Source organism: Culex quinquefasciatus, chromosome 3 (genome assembly GCF_015732765.1).
Source record: "Culex quinquefasciatus strain JHB chromosome 3, VPISU_Cqui_1.0_pri_paternal, whole genome shotgun sequence".
Taxonomy (NCBI): Eukaryota; Metazoa; Arthropoda; class Insecta; order Diptera; family Culicidae; genus Culex; species Culex quinquefasciatus.
In genome coordinates, this window is record NC_051863.1 from 196,641,678 (window position 1) to 196,664,859 (window position 23,182).

At 37.8% G+C, this 23,182-nt stretch overlaps 1 protein-coding gene across 7 annotated transcripts in view; it reads left to right on the plus strand.

Annotated features, from left to right (window-relative positions):
- LOC6031157 (septin-7) overlaps window positions 1-23,182 on the plus strand; it is a 63,507-nt gene that overhangs the window by 9,631 nt on the left and 30,694 nt on the right. For 3 of the 7 annotated variants that reach the window (XM_038264119.1, XM_038264121.1, XM_038264122.1), the window contains exon 1: window positions 8,401-8,684. The exons of 2 other annotated variants lie outside the window; for them this stretch is intronic. The gene's annotated coding sequence lies outside the window, so the exon portion shown is untranslated. Of the gene's footprint in view, window positions 1-8,400; window positions 8,685-23,182 lie in introns of those variants that run through there. 2 more of the 7 variants (XM_038264123.1, XM_038264124.1) reach the window with 1 other exon arrangement.

The window sequence follows — 23,182 nt, forward strand, 5'->3', positions numbered from 1 at the left end:
GAATGCATACGAGTTATGAGTCCCCGGAAAGTCCCGCCCGATTTGCGGAAAAAATAAACGCGGAGTGACCAGCAGTGGCCAACACTGCAACAGTAGTTTGCAACAAACCGAGCGTAAAATTTGCGATGTTATTTTTTAATAGTGTAAAGTGATCCCCCCACGGATGAGGTCGAGCGCCTTTGGTTGGAATACAGAAGGTCTCTAGCCAGGAAGGACTATCGTGAACATGATCGTGTGGATAATTGAATTATATAATTGGTTGCAAAACTAAAAATCAGAATCTGAGTCTGAGAGTCCAAAAAAGTGTCCACAAAGCCCTAACTTCTATTGATGATTTTAGAAGTTAGCCTCGGCCTTTTTAGGAAAAGTTGTTAGGTTAATGATTTGAGAAAAATGTCATTGCTTTGTTAGATAACAGGGTGACAGATCTAAAGAGTGCCAATTTGATTTTTAAGACTTTTTAGATCACTGTATAGTTTAAGTAAGTTTTGTTTGGACAACTCGTTTGGACATAATATTTCAAAACAATAAAATTTAACCACGCATAGAAAAGCGATTACGTTTATGATCTATTTAATTTGAAGCGCGTAAGGTGATAATTTTCATAAATTTAGGATAACATACATAACACTCTCCAGCCAGTGGCATCCATAATTCATTAAAATCGTACTAGAAAACAATAGTAAATTTCCTCAACCGTAGCCTTACTAATTTGATCAAACCACCATGAACCACGCCGCCGCCGTCTGGTGCAAAATCGTTACAAATACGATGCGACCAACACAGCAGAGTGACCATTTCACGCGTGCAATCATAAAATAAAAGGAAATGAAATTATCCAATTCTCTCTCTCCACTGACTAACTCACTGAATGACTGACTGTGATGATGACCATGGTCCGGGGACCACCGTCTGTCACTCAATCATTTCGACGGATTTGTGATCAAATCGTCGTTTTTTATGTGTTTCACTTTGTACAATTAACGCGAAATTCCAGCTCAACAAAATGCACTTTTGGCGCTCTTTTTCCGAGTGATTTACGAGTTTTGTCGAAATTTATTGCACTTTAAAGGGTTTTATAACTGCTCGGCTCGGTAAACGGCCAAGTGCCATTTCATAAAAGTGCCATTAATTCAGTTTGTTTAATTTTACGGTAATTGATTCTCAATGGCGCGCGCGCGAACACAAATGCAACGTGCATGCATTCTGAACGTAAACAATCATTAATATATTCTAACGTTGAATCAGTGCAAAGAGACAAACGCGAAGACGTTTTGAAAAAAAAAATGTCTCGGCCCATTTATGGGGAAATTGAGCGACCACAATTGACCCCTTTTGCCGTTGCAGAACTGCCAACGTCGGCGAGGCGACGACGCACGGTGGCGACGGAATTGGGGTCATTAATAACACTTGGTGCTGCTGGACACTTTGTGTGGACATCGGCAATCATTGTTTTCTATCAGCGTACGAAAAGGGGCTTGCTCGTAAAAAAATGGCAATGTGCCATAAATTTACAAATATGACGCGCCGCAAAGTGCTTCGTTGGGGTGGAGACCTTAACTTTCAAGTTATTCAAATAGGATTTATATCACAGCAAACATTATTAAACCACATTTTCCCCTAAATTTTTGTTCCAGGTTACACATTCAAGAGACAGATTGCACCCTTCCAAAATTCCACCCAGGCATCCCGTTAGTATGAATAAACTATTTTCAAGTCTTTGTGTGCCTTTCCACCTTGGTAGATCGATCAATTCATTGTCTTTGTAGTTTTGCTGATTTTTGATTTTCGACGCCTGTGAATACCTCATGAGTTGTTTTAGATTCTCCAAAATTTATTCATACAATGTCGCCCATTCCATTCATGAATCAGTTCATTCCATTGTACAAAAAAAAAAAAAAGATTCAAATGACCACCCTAATGCCATCTCCCACAACCTCATCCAACACCCATTGAGATAACTAATTGAGTGTTTGCTGTGTGCAGTAGAAGTACATGATTTTGTAGAACCCAAATTTCACCACCCCTTCTCCGTGTGGCCACTTTCGTAACGTTTGGGCAGGAGTCGGACCACGAAACACGCACACCTGTGATCGAAGATCCAACACTTTTCACTTTCGAAAAAAACGAGACCGCACTCGATAATGACATGAGACTAGGCTCTAGTCAATTACGATGGGTCGTCAACCGCGGTCAAAACTGCCGAAAATGTGCGCCGATTCGATAACAGGCCGCACAGTTTTCAAATTGAATATGGAATATCTATCGATCAGTACGCATATAGGAGGTAGGTATCTGGCCTAGGCCAGTCACGGCGATACCCGATCGTCAATTGCGCGTTGATCAACGATGCCACCACATTTTATTGGCCGCCAAGATGGACCGTCCGAGATTCACCTGATTTGCAAGCGGTAACGGTTCCACGGTCTTGTCTTTTTTTTCGGAACTAATGCGGCCATCTATATTCAATTGCTAATTCGGCACTTACCTTTTGCAGAGTGGGTCGCGGCGCCTCGATCATGTTTGGGGGTTCGGTTGCGTCTCTGAGCTGGCCCAATTGATCGTGAGTGCGAATACCTGTTGAGTAAATCAATCAACAGGGGACAGCAATGAATTAGTCAACAGTTTGGAACGTTTGTCAAAAGGAGGCAGATTTATTAAAGAATAAATTTATTAATTTTCACTTGTAAGAACTATTTACTTGTTGTAGAAAATAAAAATTGGGCCTTATAACTCTGTAATTATTACGGGAGTATCGCAATTCGCAATTCGCAATTTTCAGTGTAAGAACGGGCCTTGACCGATCTTATGCACTAGGTTCCCGACGAACACGCACTGCCCTTACACCTACATCTCACCCTTGCTCTGAGTCAGTACGAGCAGCACGCTAGAACACGCTTTGAGTGTTCGTGCCAGGCATGCACACCTTCTTTTCCGGTTACGCATTTTAACTCGGCCGGGGGTGGTACATTACGTAGGGTTTGATGTAAGTATAAGCGCCTAACCATTTAAAGTGTGCCTATCAACTTTCATTAAAGCAACAACTGTTTTTTTTTTTAGTTTGAATTCAAAAACTTATTGTTATTTACTGTGTATTGTTTTCTCCTGAAATCTTCCCTATTGTTGAGTCTGTTTATCTGTTGCTATTTCTTTTGTCGCGGTGTTTTGTTACAATTTTTGATCCTAAGCATGTTATAAAAGTTTACCAAAAATACAATAGTAATATTTGTGTTAATCCTTTAACCATTCCACAAATTGAATAAGGGCTCAAACCTCACTTGTTTGAAAAAAGGGTGAAGATTGAAAACAATTGGGACCATCCATAAACCACGTGGACACTTTAGGGGGTATGGCGATTGTCCACGCTCCATACAAAAATGTTTTTTTGTATGGACAATTGTCCACGAGGGGGGGGGGGGGTTGAGATTCTCAAAAAAGTGTGTCCACGTGGTTTGTGGATGGTCCATTGACAGTAAAAGAGTATAGTAAGAGAATGATGAGCGTATTTTGAAGAATAAAAATAATGAGAAGCTAGATGTATGAGATGTAAAATTAGACAATAGTCAATAAATAGCGATATAAAACAAGCTTAGATTAAAGCAATGATAATTTATAGGACAGATAAAGAGTTATTCAAATAAATAAATTCGCAATAAAATCAAAAAAAAAAAAAAAAGATTAAGCGAATGATAAATAGACTTGATATTTATAGTACATTAAGGAAAAGTATATTTTTAAGGAAAAAAAAAAACAAAACAAAGTTTGTTACAGCAGTATTAATTGATAGAAAAGAGTGGAAAAGCTTTGAGAGATAAGAGAATCAAAAGTTAGTAAAATTAAAATCAAATGTTGGATATTAAATAGAAGAATCAGTGAAGAATTGCGAATCAGAAGAGCAAAATAAAAATAGGAGATAGGTGGTAGCTGAGAATGAAGAGAAGAGAAACCCCGTTGTGCGATGTTTCAGGTACATCCACAGCAGTTGACTCAACATACTGCGAATCAAAACAATACCGTCTACAATCACAAATTACTTCCCTTTCCCACATTGTCGCGCCCCTTTCTTTTAGCCGTCTCGACTCTGACCCGCGGTGGTCAAAGGTTTACGATCCGTTTCCACAGGCCACCAGCTAGGTCATCATGAGAACCAAGCCAACGTGGAGGTAAGAAAATAGGACACTCGCAAGGAACCAGAGCTATACTGTTCTGATCAAGATAATTCGGATGATCTAACAGAACTACGGATGTAGTTAGTTACGCTCCTTCCAGGATGTTCCTTACGTGGACGTCAACCGAAGAGCACGCAACAAGGTCAGTGCCATTGCATGCTCTTAGGTATCAATCCTTGGCCTGCAATTATTACGGGAGTATCATTGTTATCATTGTATCATTGTTATTATTTGATATGGTTAAATTATTGTTGTACAAAAGAACTTACCAAAAACTGCATGGCAGTGTATCCTTTTTGATTTTGTATTTCATCACAGAAATTGTTTTCAGAAACTTCCCAACAAAACATGTTAAAAATTTAGAAATTTTAAATTTTAATATTCGATTACAAGGTAGTACTTAGTAAAAGTAGTAAGTTAGTAAAATTTGCGCCAAATTTGCAGAATTGTTTACAAGGTTTTATCAAATAAATAACCATAAATTTGCTGAAAATATGGGTTTCCTATGCTGATAGGTTCTTTTCAAAAGGTAATCTATAATTTTAAAGTTTAGTAGTTCGGAGTAATCCACAAAACTTGCTACAAAATCGATCTCGTGATTGTTTCTGGTTTAAGTTTCATTTATAGTACAATTAATAAACACAATTTGACCTAAATTTTAACATTGCACTGAATTTCTCAACATTCACAGTCAAAATTCGTGAAAAATAAACGCACGTAAAAACTTCCGCCGAACGAAATCAAAACAAACCGCCCTTTCCAACTTGCGCGCGCTTTTACGTCGGTTGTACTAAAAAGCTCTCATACGACAAGCACGAAAGCTTGCAACTCCACCCAAGGTGCTAGAATTTGTTAGGTGTGGTCGACATTGAAATGTGAAAATATAATTATGTAATTTTTACATTAATTTTCACATTTCAATGAGGATCACACCTAGCAGTTTGCTTTTTCTTATTTAAAAAAAAAAACATAATTTAAATTATTTTGTTTTTGTTGGACAAAACGTCAGTTACATTTTTTTCAAATTTTATTATTTTTTGTTGAGATTTCCAAATTTCTAAACTGTCCAATAACGATTTTTTCACAAATTATAAATTGTATGTGAGCTCATACTTTGGTTGATATTTACACTTATTTTTAAATGTACTCACACATACTATATAATCTTGAACAAAACCAATTATTTTTCCTAAAAGCAAATTGAAAAATTGAAACTATCAATATTAAAAACACAAGTTATTCCCTCGATAGGTAGCTATTTTTTCTAAGCGTGATTCTTGGCGCGATTGCACTTTTATCGGCCAATATTTATTCAATTTTTAGAAAATATCTGATATTTTTAATTGGTTTTAAAGCCCAGACTAAAAGTGGTTTAAAATACAAAAAAAAAAAACAAAAATATGAAATCTTGCGGTGGTGTATACTTTAAACTAGCTGGATTTTGTACACGCAGAAAAATATTTTGTAGAATCAGCCTGTATGAGGTTTGATTCAACAAAATATTTTGTTGAATATAATCAACAAAATTTTTGCATTGAATCAACTCTCCAATTTTGTTGTTTCAAATCGATACATTTCGTTGTTTCAAAGCAGCTTTTTTGTTGAATCAACCCTCACTTTTGTTGACCAAAATTTGACAGAAAGCGCATTCAAATCAGAATTTTGTTGAATCAACGTTGGTTTCGTTGTGGAAACAACTCAAGATTTTTATCAAACTAAGGTTAGTCATTGAATTGTATCAACAAAATGTTGAATTGGAATAAAAATTGTATTTTATTGATGTTTAATTTTTTTATTTATTGAAAATTTCAAATAATTTCCATCTGTTCCTTCAAGTGTTGCAGCAAATTTGGCCCGTGAGACCGTGAGCCATTTTGCTGTTCTGGAACCGTCGTTGACACCGCTGCTTCTGAGTGAACCGACAAGTTTGTCTTCCCGTGTTGAGCGGCCATGTTGGCACTGGCTTCCGGATCGTGGTTCTGTTTTCCGCAGAGGTCTGTAAGGATGGAAAAAGCGTCAGAGAGAGACATTTTGGTAGAATTCTAAGGCGCTTACCAAGCATGTCCCGTCGAAGATTAAGATCTTGGGGAATTCCGATAAATCTGGGTTGGTTCTCCATCTTGCAATGCACGCTGAGGAACTTCTGGTGGTGGCAGCTTTGGTATCTCAATTGGGTACTAAAGCCCTATGTAAATTTTTATGTACAACGGTAAAAAACACGATTAAAAACCATTTCTGATCACTTTTTTTCATTTTAATGCAAAAATTTTTTTTGACAAGACAACATTTTTTCGATGGACCAACTATGGTCCCCTTGGAATGAGCTGTCAAGTAGGAGCTTTTCTGTCAAGAAGGACCGCGAGGTTAATTTTTCGAAATTGATTTAAAAATCCATTTTAAACTCTTTGTGGTCGTACAAAGGGTCATTTTACTCAGAAAAATAAGCTTTATCGCTGTAAACAATAATATCAGCAATCTAAGCTTCATTTTAGGACCCAATTGTCAGGTTTTAGTCGGCCTGATTCTGGGTGGCTTGGAAATCAACCCGAATCTCGAGCACAACCTTTTCGTTTTCCGCGAATCGCTCAGATAAACAGGCCACGGATCCATTTGTATAACCTCGCCGCACGGAACGGAAAAAAAATCGATCAGCCCACTGAGAAAATGTCAACATTTTGACAGAAAGGGGGCACGTGTAAACCACAATAATTTTCATTGAAATCAAAAAACACAGTCAAGTTGATTCAACGCCGTTGTGGGTTGAATCAAATCAAAATTTTTGTTGTTATTTCCAAAGGAGTTTGACAAAATACAGCAAGTAATTTCAACTCAAAATTTTGAGTTGTTTCGATCGGTTTTGAGGGTTATTTCAACAAAAAATCGTCAAGTCAAAACAACAAAATATTTTTTTGATTCAAACCACATTGATTTTTTTGCGTGTATAAATCAAACTATTATAGTTGTTGATTAATGAGTTATATAAGTTATTTGATCAGAACGAGATGTTGATAATATTTAAAGCAACACGAGAAATGAGCGGATAAGCATTTTGACAGCTGCACGCAGAAAAAATGTTTTGTAGAATCAGCCTGTACGAGGTTTGAATCAACAAAATTTTTGTTGGATATAATCAACGCCGATTTTGCATTGAAACAAACCATGATTTTCTCAATTCCACAAAAGTCTTTTGTTGCTTCGAAAAGGCTGCTTTAACGTTTAGCGTTGATTCAACAAAAATAATGATTTTCAAATCAACAAAACGTTTAGTTGATTCAAATCTGGAGATTTTTTTTAAAAGGTCCGATAAACCAAATTTTCAGTTTTTCCTTTTTGGGTGTTTTTTAATACCCCTGACTAAAGGCGGTTTCAAAAACACCCAAAAAGCAAAATCTGAATATTTGGTTTATTGGACCTCTTCAAAAAAAAACTCCAGAAATATGCCTTATTTTTCTGCGTGTGGAACTATTTTGAAGTTTCCGAGACAACATGTAACTTTTTTCACAAAACTCGAAGTGTTAATCAATAGCTGACTTTCTCAGATATCATCTAACATTGCGGGTTTTGTTAAGTATCTGTTTAATAGTTACCTGTTGTCTCGGAATTTACAAAATGTTGCTCCAGATATTAAATTTGGTTTATCGCCATCAACTTCTTCCTTTTATGCCTACCTTAAATTTCAGTAGCCTCGAGAACGGGCACAGCTCTGTCGTCGCTCGCTGTCATCAACATTTTAGAACATTTTTTAGACCACGCATGTTTTGCATCTGTAGTAGTACATTCTAATGTATATGTGACTCCAGCGTTGCCAGAGCAGCAAAAGATAATAGTTTTGCGATTATTTTTTTTTTAATAAATTAATAATCAGGAGTTTTTTTTTTTAAAAAAGGTCCAATTAAACAAATTTCCAGTTTTTGCTTTCAGGGTGTTTTTGAAACCGCCTTGAATCAGGGGTATTAAAAAACACCCAATAAACAAACACTGAAAATTTGGTTTCTTTGACCAGAATTCTAGAGTTTTTTTTTTTTTTTAAATAGGTCCTATAAACATACGGAAGACAATAGTTTATAGGTCTTATTCAAAAAAGAAACTCTGGATATTTATTAATAATTATTGTTAGAATATTATTCCTGATTCAATGTAATGTTTAATAGCTCTCACCTCTCATTACATCTGGCATCCCTTCTCGCGATTCTCTCCAGCTCCTGGAGCTTTGCCTTTGCGTTGCGATTCGTTTTCATTCAGTCTGGTTGTGACAAACACTGGAAGCGGTGCTGCCCCCTGCTCGTCTGTGTGTATTTACGAGGCGTCGCGTCGCGCGTGTGTGTCGTCTCTCTCTCCCTCTCTGGCTGTTCTCTTCTCTCCCGTTTGAAACCGCCGCTCCTCGTCCACTGCTGCTGGGCTGGAGAAGAGTGAGGAAGAAAAAAGGAAAGAAAGAAAAAGGAGGAAGAACTCCGTCGAATCGGGAGTCCGGCAGGAGAAGTGTGACCGTTTTTCGGCAGTTTTCGCGAATTTTTGGTGGGTAAACGGTTCCGGAAAGTGCGCTGCAACGGCGGGGGTGGGCGGTGTGTGTGAATTTCCCACTGAAAAGTGCGTCCCGGGGGTGGAAGTGGCCTCGGAAAAGTGCAGATGCGCCGCACGACGGCCTGGCGGAGGATTTTCTTCCTGTTTTTCTTGTTCCTGTCGCAGCAAGCCATTTTAGTGTTGGTGTGTTTGTGACATCACGAAGCAGAAGAGTTGACTCAGCTCCGTTCCTGGCGGCGACGGCTAGGCCTGCTGGGATTGTGTCCTGCTGTCAGCCTTGAATGAATCGCTGCGAGGAGGGAACCTCCAAGTTGTATACAAAAAGGCTTTTTGACAAGAGGGAAGAACCCAGTGGGAAGCCTTATTTCCCGGAACCGTTCGAAGGGACCCAGGTTTGTCGTGGTGGTGTTCGAGGGACACCCCCCAAAAAAGGAGTCCTCGATGAGAGGGTGTAAGCAAGTCCGTCCTCTTTGGTGTGTGAGCAAGTATTGGTTTGAATGGGCCTGGTGTTTGTGTGTGGTTCGCGAGACTCAATTACGCCAACCGGAGAACACTGTGTCTGGTGGGCTCTCCTGTGGACAAGGATTAACCCGGACGACGACGGCTGACTCGATTCCCAAATTACCCAGAACGAAATCTCCAACAAATCGTTCCAATTAAACTTAATCAACCCCATCAGCCAGCGAACAAATCGCGCCCCAAGTCGCTCTCTCATTGAACCTTGCGGCAATAAATCAGCAGCCAACACCCTTAAAAAAAGAGCGCTGACTAAAATGACTGCCACAGCAGCAGCCGAGTCAGCAGTCGTCGCCGCCGCGTCGATTCTGGGCTTGTCGTCTTCGAGAAGGAACAAAAAATCAAGGTTGCACAAGGCTCCACTAACTGAGCGGACTGTCCACAAGTCGGAATTTCGTGATGACGACAACATTCGAGTCCAAGAGTGTTGGTGCGCTCGTTAGTGCGATTATTGTGCAATGGAACACCACACAAGCCTCTTTTCCTCTTCCTTGTGTCGAAGCCCCTGTGTGCGGTCGAATTTATTGGCGTTATTAAAATTAATACACTGTCTGGTCGTTGGGCTCGCGATTTATGTAAGCGGGGGATCCTCCGAAAGTTAGTTTGCGACTCTAGTCTCAAAGAGTAAGGAAGAAGCGATTAGGTGTAGACGACGCAGCAAGCACACATGGTCAGACGATGCGAATTTGATTGTGCCAAGAGATCAATACAAATCTCGTTAGCAGAAAGTGTTGCTGGTCGCTCTTTGGCTTATCGAGTCGCTGAACAGTTCTTTGAATTTTGGAACTTAGGATGGAATCGATAATGCTCTCAGAAATGTGAGATGACGGAACTTGTTTGATTATTTATTCAAAAAATTTCTCTCGTTCTTATCAGACTGTCTATTGTTTTTGATAAAGAGCTTTTTCCTAAGGCCTGTCCGACGATATTTTGTGTTTCTGTAAAAACCCTTGATTCCTGTTTGTGAGTACACCTATATGTTTGTATTGTCTTGAATTAAACGTCAAGTTGTTGACCAGAAAACGGAGTGGAAAGACGCCAAATTCGAACCGAGGAAAACAACAACAACAATCCAAGTGGTCAAATAAAATAGAATATAGAATACAATACATTCAAGATCTTTGTGCAAAGTTTTTTGTCATATTGGTCATGTGTAACATTACCATCTTAGCCATTTTTTTATGAATTTTATTTTATTATTTTATAATATATTGGTTGTTGGTAGCATTTTTGTATGGCTAGCATAAAAACCCTCTCAAAATTTCTCATACTCGAGGGAATTGCTCTGTACCTTATACCTGTAGATTGGCCAGTATATGGAAAATGAATTTCAGGAAAAAGCTGACAAGAATAGTGGCTATTCTTGAAAGAAGCAGACACAGTCAACTTTCTAGGAAGTCACCATTCTTCCCGTGCACCACTTTTTAGAACCGTAATCAACAAAATGTAACAAACGGAGAAAGGATTAATTTTCATCCGAACAATATTTATCCCACAAGCACGGGAGGGAAACACCCACACAAACAATGCAATGCCTCAAACAGAGAAAGAGCTCTGCAAACGCAAACAAACAAACATCCGTGGCATGTGAATTCCTTCAAGAATGACACGGCTTCAGCATATCTCTCAACACACTCGTGACTCTTCTTTCGCCATCCAGAACCGAAAGGAACGAATCATTTTTTTCTGTGTTTGGTTCCCTCTCGTTATTCTCGCTGGAGATGCGCAATAACAATAGTGCACATTGTTTTTATTACATTTTCGAAAGAAAATGCTTGCCTTTTTCCCCGAGCGAGCGTCATCCAATATTCATGGATGATAATGCTCTCAGCTCGGCGCTTCATCCCTTGGCAAACCGCAAAGGATGAACGTTAAATGAAATCTCTCGGTTCCCGGGGGTTCCGTGGACAGGAAACCACATTGTCTTCGACTTGCTTTTTTGACTGCCTCGGGCTCGGTGTTCCAAACATGGACTCTCCACCTGAACCTGCCCATGTCCATAATCGACGTTTGCCTTTTCGCTCCCTTCCGGTCCGGCTTAAGGCATCTCGTTCTCAATGCTTCAATATTGATTGACAATCGAACCAACGTCGAGAAGAGACACTCTGGTATGGTGCTTTCGGGATTACGACGCTGTGATTCTCCCGAGCCCAGGGCATAAAACAGGTTCCAACTCCAAGGCAAACAGCCATGGCGATGCACACATAATGGCAAATCGATGACTGATAAGGCCACTACTTCCCCCCGACTCAACAAATATCAACAACAACAACAACAAGTGGTCTTCGTCGCCGTCGTCTTACCCGTATCGATAAACTCTGGCGAGACCTTTCCCAACACTGATAAGGCGTGGGGAATGCGCTAGTGTGGCCTCCTTCCATTACAGCGGGACTAGCGCGGCGAACAAGCGAAGCTAATCGAAGAAAATATCAGCCTTGACATAATCGAGCAGGAATGACACTGTTTTCTTTTGCCATAGGCACACATCAGCAGAAGAACGCTGGCATGAATATTCATACCGAGTCAGTATGGTGTGTAACACTTTGCGTTTTTGTGAATTGACTCGCAATAATGCAGCAAGCCGGAAGGAGACGGAGTATAGAGGACCGCTAAATTGAGCAACTCATTCAAATGTGTCAACGCGACTTGTTCGGGCCCCAGGTCCCTCTACTCCACTCATTCACACAAAGGTTAATTCGTTCAATTTGTCACATTGTGTTTGGATCTGCTTAGCTAAATGGTGTTACTGTGTAGTTGAAGTAGATTTGCATACCTCAATGGGGCATAGGACTTTTGAGCTATTTCCTAACGTTAGATGGAATGAAAAAACGGATTTAAAAAAAAGAAATTCAACGTGTAGAATCGATTGAGAACAATTCTGGAGTTTTTTTTTTGAAAAGGTCCAATAAACCAAATTTCCAGTTTTTGCTTTTGGGTGTTTTTGGGGCTATTAAAAACACCCAAAAAGCAAAAACTGAAAATTTGGTTTATTGGACATTTAAAAAAAAACTCCTATTTTTAGAGATAAAATAGAATTATTGAAAACAACTACAACTTCTGAAAAGTACTATTAAATAGAATGTTTAAATCTAAAAACAAAACAGTTCTTGAAAATCTTTTGTATGTATATTTTGTGCAGTTTAAAAAATCTCTGTTTCAACAACAATTCGTCCGTACATAAAAAAAATAAAAAAATATATGGGATATGTATGTAGAAATGAAAAAGTCAATGAAAATTTGGTTTACAAAAGGAATATCCCCAATTTTGTTGACATTTTCAGTAGATAGTTTAAAAGAAATAACGAAATACATTTTAGTTTGAAGCTTTACTAAGAAAACTGATTTTAAGAAACGACGTTGTTTGGCCTATCCAGTACAAGTTTTAAAACAACTCTAGAAACAAGATTAATCTTTTCAACAATATTTAATTTAGCATTGAAACACATTTTTAACGACATTTTTAATGCTTTAAAATTCAAGTCTTAATCAAGCATCAATTGAAAATTTACACAAAAATAAAAAAAAAATATAATAAAAACCCATAGTCACATTTGAATGCAAAAAGTTTTTAAAATGCATTTTACACTAGATCAGTTATTTTGCAATCATTAGTCTTCAAAAAATGTAAGATTTGACGGAAACAAAAATGTCAACGATAAAAAACTTTTTACGATACTAAAGATCGACCATTTTCAAAAATTCAAGAGACTATTCAATCAACCCAAACATGCTTAAAAATGATTCTAAACGCTAGGGAATGCACTTTAAACATATTTCAGCTGATTTAAAAAAAAAAAATTGCCCCCTGATTTTTCGGGTCAACTTTCAAGGGGGGCGACAAAAACTTTAAATAAAATTTGTATCAGCCTTATGTGTTGTTGAAAAAATCGCAGAACGGTCATTTTTTACGATTTTTACCAGTTTGTGTTTTGGGTTTTATAGAACGTTTTTTTTTTCAATAAAAATTATTTTCGAAAAATTCAAATTTTTTTCCCATCAATGTATGTATTAACTTACCAAAGATAATAAATCGATAAAAAAATCTCAAGGTACTGATTTTTTTACATTTGTATGGAACTTTTCCTGCACTGCTGCCAAAGTGCATACATTTTTGTTTGGGCTAATGATGCGAAAAGACTTTTAAAACAGTACTTTCAGTACAGCCAAAAAATAATAATTAATTCTCAGGAATTGATAATTCTAGGAAGAACCTTTCTTCTTGAATTCACAAAACCTTTTTTTCAAAGACAATTTACGAGCATTTACAAAAATGTTGATATTAATGTATTTTTGCAAATCTTTTCTTGTAAATTCCATTTTCTGCTTTCTAATAATAATTTATGTTATTCTAAAAAATAAAAACTTTTTTTTTATTTTGAGTTTGTAAAATCTGTAGAGCATGATGATGAAAAATCCCAATCATTAAGGAAATTAGAGGTTTGGATTGGAAACAGATAAAAACGGCTTCGTTTACAACTTACCTAACGTCATGATTCGAATTCCCGGACGCTTCGAAACCCGGACACCTCATCTTGTTTTATCAATTATTTGGATATAAGTTCGCATTATAAATGCCAAAAATTGATTATTTGATGAATTCTAACATCAACTTTCATTTAAAGTTTGTTCAACGCTGTAGTTAATGTCAAAACAATTAAATAAAATAAAATTATGAGATTACCAAAAATGCGAAACATTTCACGCGAAATATTTCATAGGCGTCCGAAGCACCGGGAAGGCAAAGCAGGAATTTATGGTTTTGATTTCCTTAAAATCAAGCAAATTTTTATATAAATATCGATTGTTTTGATGTAAACAGCTTATTCGAGACCTAAAGAATGCCATTCACTAACATTTCAGTCTAAATTTGTGAGATTTAAAAGCAAAATCGAGTGTCCGGAATTCGAAGCAAAAGTGTCCGGATTTCGAATCAGCTTTTATCAGTGTCCGGGATTCGAAGCACAGCAAGTCATTTTAATTTTCAAATTCTGATGAAAAATTGTTAGAAAATACATATTTTGCATGCATGCTCTGAAAACTGACTGTTTGTACTACATCTTTATGATATTTCTTCATTTCCAACTTATTACATGATTTTTTGTCAGCTATAACAAAAATGATATGCTACTAAGTGTCCGGATTTCGAATCATGACGTTACTTTGTTCTCAAGATATTTAAAAGGAATTTTTTAGGAATTCAAACTTTGAAACAAATTCATGCGTTCAAAAAGTATGTTGATACTAACGTTAGCCTGAAAAACATTGAAATTTGGTTTAAAAACATTCCGGAAAATTTCTTCTGGTATCGGGAGAAAACCGGGAAATTGAAAATCGAAATGTAGTGGCCACCCTGATTTTTCTAAACACTATTAAAAAAAACTTTTTTTCCAAAATAGTGCATGGACTTTGTGTGGCCTACCCCAGTACATGTTTTAAAAATAATAATCTTGAGAAAACCCTTAGCTGTTGGAAAATATTCCGAAAACGATTTGAAATCCTATCAAAGTCAACCCGGTTTACGGTACTATAAATTGAAAGAAGAGTTTGGTAAACGCTTGTTATCCTTCAAATATTTAAGCACTCAAATATTTACGGTACTTGAAGTTCACATCTGTGTTTGGAGATGGAAAATTGTAGGTACTTGAAGTTCACGTCCGTGGTCGGGAAGTGCAAATGTTGTTTGGATTTTTTTTATAATTTTGCAGAAAAAAAACACTTGCACTAAATTGCTTGTTCGTAGTACAACGCCAACATTTTAAATGACGTTATGCACATGTTGAACTTTCTGGTTTTTTGTGTTTTCGTTACGAAGAAAGTTTGATTTTTTGTACGCATTTTTGACTGACCTGGGCTAATAGGTGGATCGATCCTAAACAAATATTTATTGTAACAGATTTGTAGATCGCATTAAAGGTCCCATAAAAAAATGAAGTCTTTTAAGGGTGCAAAGCATCCAAGGAAGTTGTTGTCTTCTTATTCCAAATTTGTCAAACTTACGGACCCAATCCTGCAAACATCTGATTGTAAAAACGGTGCAAAAGCTTTGTTGATGTGTACCGTTAAGTGAAATATCTTTTGATAATCAAACCTTAGCAAGATTTCAAATGTAAAGGATTTCTCTACAAATATGTTATAATATATTTTTTTAAGATAGATCCGCCTGTGAGGCCGTGAAAAGTTTTAAATCCGTACAAAAATCAAGAACCTAAAAAATAAAAACGCTATTATTACAGATAAAATATTTTTATTTATACAAATTCTGATTCAGGCCGGTAAACACAACTTTCTACGTATAAACCTCCGATGGGGAATCTCGGTTTATAAAATTTTGTTTCGCACCAAAATTTATGTTTCAGTAATTTTTGATAGTTTTTTTTTAAATTTTGAAAATAGGCTTGGAATTTGTTTTTTTTTCACTATCATGACCAGCACTAGCCTTTTATTAGCAAAAGGGAAAAAAACTTGGAAAATTGCAGAAAGGGATCATCCACAAACCGCGTGGATATTTTTTGGAGCCCTCCCCCCAAAGGTTTCCTCGTGGTTTATGGATGGTTCCAAAAAGAGGACGGTGCGCCTAAAATAGAGTTTACTAACAATACATAAATAAATTACAAGATCCTCTGTAATTACCCTTAGCCTTACAAAACTGTAATAACAAAAATCACTGTGGAAAAATGAAATCGATTACTCCAAACAACATAATAATCGCTGGCCAGGCCTACCACTCAGAGTTATCCACTAAGATGATTCGTTGGCATTATTTTAGTGTAAGCAATAGTGTTCGAACATAAGCACATATATCTTCAGTGTAGAGAGAAACTTGTAGAAATGTTTTGTTGAAACAAAAAATCGTTAGGAACATTGAAAACTGCTTTATTTCGAATGTTCAAAGTCCTTCGGTATGTTTACCCCTTTCATAACATTAACCAAAACCAACAATGGCTAGACACTCTCCTAGGAAATGCCCTAAACAATAAATACTGAAACGTATGAAACAAAACGGTCAAATTACGCCCTAAAACACCGATATCAATTTCGAGACTAATTAGAAACGAGTAAACAACCAAAACAGAACGACGAGGAGGTTCTGCGTGTGAACGTGCGTGTACCACAAGAACAGTCTTCGTCGTCGTAGTCTGATGGATGAACCCATGACGAAAGCTGTCGAAACGGCAAATTGGGGTGAACCGGGGTCGTACCCCGGTTCGAGGACGTTCCATACGTTCATAACTCATAACGTTCATTTTTCAATGTGATGAAGTTATTACTCTTGTTGGCGTGAATCCAACATATGCGCTTCACTAGAGACTGACTCACAGTTTGCCAGAACCGATTTCCCGGGCTATGAGCAATTAGCTGTGCGTTTCGTTAACCAATACACAACTACAACGGGGTGGGGTAACGGGAGCCGTTGTTTGGAGCCGCGCAGCTGAGCTGAAGAGTATGATGTACGGTGTTGCATTCCCGTTTCTCGACGTGTCCTCCCCGTGGGCGTGGAGAGAAAATTGAAAAAAAAAGTTCGAGCAAGATTAATGGCTTTGGAGAACTTTGTTCTTGTTGCAATCTCCAATGCAGTTGTTTGGCTTATCGTAGCTGCTTCTACCGAAGAGACTGCCCTCGTTCATATTGTTTACCTCACTGGCGCACGAAATTTGATAACACCGCAGAGCGGTGTCGCGATCGTTACATCACACACTCAATTAAACCAGTTTTATCTCTGATGAGGTGATCTACCCGGGTCGGGTTGCACCTTCATCCTCCGAGTCTCAAAAAAGGAAAGCCACAACAAAGCGAAAAAAAAACTTTTTCCTTCCACCTGTGCGGACGAACCGCACAAACCACAACTCTGAGTAGAAAACTAGGTCTTTGCCTCTACCTCCACCTCCTCGACGAGGCTGACTTGCATTTTTCCTGCATAGCTCGGGAAAAAAGAGTTGCAAGATTTTTCTAATTCCGATTACGAAATCCTGCCGAGGTTCCGAGAGTCCAATGACCGCGGTGGAGCCGATTTGCGGCAAATTTGGAATCGATTCGTCGTGTGAAAGTTTTTCGCTTCGCCAGAGCCTCCAAAATTCAATCACGTAATTTTTTGGAAAGGTAACGGACTGATGGTGTCGGCCCGAAACAAGACACAACTCAACTCTCGCTATCAGCGTCGTTGGCCCGCGCACAAACAAGACCTGCCCTGACCACCAAACAGCCAGCCAGCGAAATGATTGATTAATTAAAACTGGATTTCGGTTTCTCTTGGTCGAGTGACGTCGACGAGGGTCCAACATGGTCCAGAGAGCGAGGCCGGTTTGTTGTTTTCAGCTTCGAACACGACACGCTCCGCAAACTTAAAAATACATCCCGGGTTCAGACAGCAACACTAATGCTGCTGAAGAAGTGCCCATCGCTTTATGGTAGTAATGTAACAAATAAACAGCTCGTTCTGCGGCCATTCTCCGCCAAGATTCGCGGTCCGCTGCTTCTGGTGTTGGCGAATTGGGTGTTGTACAGTACCGGTCTACAAGCGCCAGACTAGCCGTTCTCCAGCACGGTATTGATTATACAACAGCAGCAGCAGCAGCAGAAGCTCCTCAGCGAGAGGGATTACGACGCGGGGTGCGTAACCATAAAACGCAACGCCGCTCTTTAGCCAAGTAGTCTGCCAACATAAAACCTCGCCTGGCCTGGAGGAGAGGTTCCGTTCTGCGATGATGATGAGCAGCAGCAGGAACCCGTTTTCGCGCTGCGTAGGATTTTCAAGGCCACTTTCAAGCAGGGGGGAGCGACAGCCAGAACACGAATTCGATTATCTGTTTTTTTTTTCGGGGGTTTACGAGCGAACTCAACAGTTGAACGAACATCGCCGTCGCAGACGGGGGATTCGGTTAATTAGTTTTATTGCCCGGGTTTTTTGGGCATTTTTTTTGCTTTGTTTTGCTTTCGAAGGGGAGCAGCAGCAATCAAACCCACTGACACATTTGGGAAGGCAGCGCCTGTCTGCGATACAAGAGGGAACGACGAAGGTACGTGCCAAATGCCCAGCTGATGAGGCTTCCCGTAACGGGCAGAACAGCTAAAGTGGTTGGGGGATTTGCACTAATGCTGCAGTTATCTGGGTGAGCTCTTCGGTTATTAAATTCGTGAGCACCGAAATAGTTTGCATGCAACGCGGAGTTCGTCCAAGGGCAATTTAAATTGGATCAGCTGCGGTGTTTTCAGCAATTTTAGGTTTGATTTAGACAACACATAAAGCCTAGAATTACATTTTAATGTTGTTGTTTTTACTTGTTGGACAATACTCTTCAAAATATTTCTGGAGTTTTTTTTTTTGAAAAGGTCCAATAAACCAAATTTCCAGTTTTTGCTTTTTGGGTGTTTTTGAAACCGCCTTAAGTCAGGGGTATTAAAAACACCCAGAAGAACAATTCTCCACGAAATCGGTCTTTTTTCTTCAATTTTAATTTTTGTATTTTTTAATCCAGCTGAAACTTTTTTGGTGCCTGCGGTATGCGCAAAGAAGCCATTTTGCATATAATTGTCCATATAATTTTCCATACAAATTTGGCAGCTTTCCATAGAGTAGTTCTCTACGGAATCGGTCTTTTTTGTATTTTTTAATCCAGCTGAAACTTTTTTGGTGCCTTCGGTTTGCCCAAAGAAGCCATTTTGCATATAATTGTCCATATAATTTTCCATACAAATTTGGCAGCTGTCCATACAATAATGATATGTAAAAATTCGAAAATCTGTATCTTTTGAAGGAATTTTTTGATCGATTTGGTGTCTTCGGCAAAGTTGTAGGTATGGATATGGACTACACTGGAAAAAAATTATACACGGTAAAAAAATTTTGGTGATTTTTTATTCAACTTTTTATTACTAAAACTTGATTTGCAAAAAACACAATTTTTATTTTTTTTTTTATTTTTTGATATGTTTTAGAGGACATCAAATGCCAACTTTTCAGAAATTTCCAGAATGGGCAAACATTTTTTGACCGCGTTATGATTTTTTGAATCAATACAATTTTTTTCAAAAAATCGAAATATTGTCGCAAAAATTTTTCAATTTCATTTTTTGATGTAAAATTGAATTTGCAATCAAAAAGTTCTTTAGTGAAATTTTGATAAAGTGCACCGTTTTGAAGTTATAGCCATTTTTAGTTAACTTTTTTCAAAATAGTTTGATAAAGTGCACCGTTTTCAAGTTAAATCCATTTTCAGGTGACTTTTTTGAAAAAAAGTCGCAGTTTTTCATTTTTTTAAATTAGTGCAAAAAAAAAGCTGAGAAAATTCTCTATATTTTGCTTTTTTGAACATTGTTGATACGACCCTTAGTTGCTGAGATATTGCCATGCAAAGGTTTAAAAAAAAAAACAGGAAAATTGATGTTTTCTAAGTATCACCCAAACAACCCACCATTTTCTAATGTCGATAATTCAGCAACTAATGGTCCGATTTTTAATGTTAAAATATGAAACATTCGTGAAATTTTCCGATCTCTTCGAAAAAAATATTTTCAAATTTTTTAAGCCAAGACTAACATTTTAAAAGGGCGTAATATTGAATGTTTGGACGAGCTTTCCGATAAAAATATTTTATCGAGACTGAAAAATCAAGTCTGTCATATATAAATTGCCAAAAACCATCAAAAAAAACTATTTTTTTTAACATTTTTATTTTTAAAACCGCTGTAACTTTACAAGGATTGGACTTAGGACAATGGTCAATATGGAGACTTTTATGTAAAATTGTCTGGAGAATCTACTCTCGTGTTCGGTTTTTGAAAATTTTGATGTTTAGAGCACTTTTGAAAAATACAGTTTCAGTAAATGATTTTTGTATTTTTTTAGGTGAGTTACTCCATCCTGCATTTTCGTGAGTCTTTTTGTAACATCTTAGGCTATTTTTACATAAATTTTGAACGAAAAAAAAACGTGGGCTCACCTTCAAATTTGACTTTAATACTTAAAAACCAAAAAATCTCATAAAAGTGGAGTTTTTTTTTCTTTCAGTGTATTTTTTTCGGAAAGCCCGTCAAATTTCCTACAAGTTTGCCTTCGACACCTTTTGATACGATGCAACGGCTTCAAGATACAGCAATATTTAAATTACGAAAAACAAAAATATTTAAAACACTTGCTCCCTTCTCAAATGTCATTATCGAGTGTAACTGGCTCCATATACACAAAAATTATGAGATTCTTATGAAAAATTTTATGTCAGTCAACTTTGTCGAAGATTGCAAAACGATCCGAGTTAACCCTGAAGAGTTAGTAGCAATTTGAAGATGACGTTTTTGTGTGAAAAGTTTATTTTATCAACGTTATAGACTGTTGGCGACTCTTAAACCATAACCAACTTCGCTGAAAATTTTCGCAGTTACTTATTTTTGCCTAAGGAATCGAATCAGGGTGTATCGTTGAGGTCGATTTTTTTATTGTCACCCTAATGGACAGCTGTCAAAATTGTATGCAGACTTGAATGGGTGAGCCAATGACAAAAAGTTTCGAAAAAGGCACGAAATCGTCCGACTTCGTAGACGATTGCACTACACAGCAACTCAAATTAACATTCCAACGCCAAGGCTCTAAAAAAGTTGGAACGGTAAATTCAACTCAATGGTTCTCGGGCATAACTCAACCAATCAAGATGATTCTTCTTTTCAGTGATTTGTTAGGATGTCTAGATGATTCTAGAACTTTGCAGAACTCTATTTGACCAAATCTGTAATTTTTGTGATCAAAAACATCGTTCCAACTTTTATTTTCGCGTGTAAAAAAATCGCCAAAAATTCCGCGCTGGCAGTCGTTTAAAAAAGGTGGAACGATGTTTTCGCACGCAGAAATTACAGATTTGTTCAAATCTAGTTCTGCAAAATTTCAGGATCATCTAGACATTCTTACAAATCACTGGAAACAAGAATCGGTCCGATTGGTTGAGTAATGCCCGAGAACCAGTGAGTTGAAGTTACCGTTCCAACTTTTTTGGGAGGCTTGGGCGTCCGTGTTAGTTGGACATGCGTTGGCCGTTCCAGTGTTAAAATCAAATTTTGGGTATCAAAATATGGATAAATATTAGGGTGCCCAGAATATGGAACTTTTTTACAAAACCTCGCTCCACAAGCTGAATATTGTTTCTTGACCTATTTTTGGACTCTGGGTCAAATATGAGCGAAATCGGTCATCATTTACCCATTGATACTCGGAGGTGAAGTTTGTATGGGAAAAATCGAAAAAATGTATGGAAAACCCAAGTTTCTTACGGTTTGGTCTGCACGGTGCGCCACTTCCATTCAAATATTCCCAAAAGTGAGATTCTTATTGAAAATTCAATGTTCTACAACTTTGTAGAACATCCCAAAGCTGTGAAACTCGATCCTGAAAAGTTATTAGCGATTTAAAAAAGTCATTTTTGTATGAAAAACATTTTTGCACCAACTTTAGGCTCGGGTATCAATGGGTTAATCTCATCCAATTTCGCTCAGGATTTACATAGATGCTTAAAATTACCCAAAAAACCGTTTTCCGCTTGTGGAGCAGGGGGTCATTTTTTCTGGGCACCCTAATAAATATGAATCGAATCAGGCTTCAGATAAAAAAACTATTAGTTGGTCATATGATTTTTTTTTGTTTACGGAAAAGTGTTCTTTACTAAAACTGTTGAAATTTGCACTTATTGTTTATTTGATACCACAGTCTCAATTGACTTCTAGACGGGATACAATCTAAACATTTGACAAAAATCTATTTTTGAAAGAATTTTCAGTAAATTTATTTTCGTATTTCAGAACATTATATTATCCTAAATCTCCAAAAGTTACTCAATATTCCACGAAAGATTTCGTAGCGTACTTCTCAATACCGGACATAGAAATAATCCGTCGGCATGCCCTTCGAGCAGCAATGATATGCGAAGGACTTCCATTCAAACTTATGTTTCAAATTAAACCAATTCGTACGTTATCCGCCGAACCGTTCAAGTAACTCCTCGAACCGTCAATGGAGGAAAGAAGTGTCCCATCCCAACAAGCGCCACCATTCACGTCCTCTGCGGTTGGCCCTTCGCATTTTTCCTAGAAAGTGCACTTCACCCAGAGAAAGAAGTAACGAAAAAAAGTGGTCGTATATGTTTACACTGTGTGTGATTGTGAGTTTCACGCTCAGGACAGAGTGTGCAGAGTGTGGAAGTGTAACGCAGGGGGAAGGCGGGACACGTTAATGATAATGAATGCAAGATGCATTCGGAGCACCCTGTGCATACATAAAAGCAGCACATGCTCTCGGTATTGTGGGGTTATTCAGCCTTTTCGTTTAATCTTTCTTAGAGATTTTGAATGGGGCGCGCAGACACGTACTATAGTGCTAATATATGGCCATTGCGTGCTGGTCAACCCTATAGTTTTTTTGCAAGATTTGTTTAAATCTATTTAAAAGAAATTTTAACACTTTGCCATCAAACTCAAACTATTTGAGCAACAACTTTTCAACTGCTGTAAATGATAAATATTTGTTTGGGTCGAAGCCCCTTCCCCCCTTCAACCTCTAGTAATAAAACGTAATTTCAAACAATGAATCTATTTGTTCACTACCTCTCGGCCTCTATGGTTGCGGAGATGATCGTGAGATTTGACGGTGGGTTTATTTTTTCAAGTGGTTCAAGGAACGCAGCGGCTGCTGGAATTCCGCACTGAGGGTTTGTAAGGGAAGAGGCAGGGTGAGGCCAAACCAAGTGAGAATAGAATTGAAGCAGATCTGCTGAGCAGTGTGGTGTGGTGCATTAGACGATGCAGTTGCTGCTGGCTGTCAGTAATGTAAACAGAGAAGCATTTATGATTGGCGTCAGCAGCGGTTTGGAGGAAGCAATCTCAGTTCTTACTCAATTTTCTATTACAGCTGAGCAGTGCTTGGTTAATTAAAACATCAGAAATCCATTAGAATTGTGCATTTTTCGTTTTTAGCTCAAAACTGGTTTTAACCTTTTTTA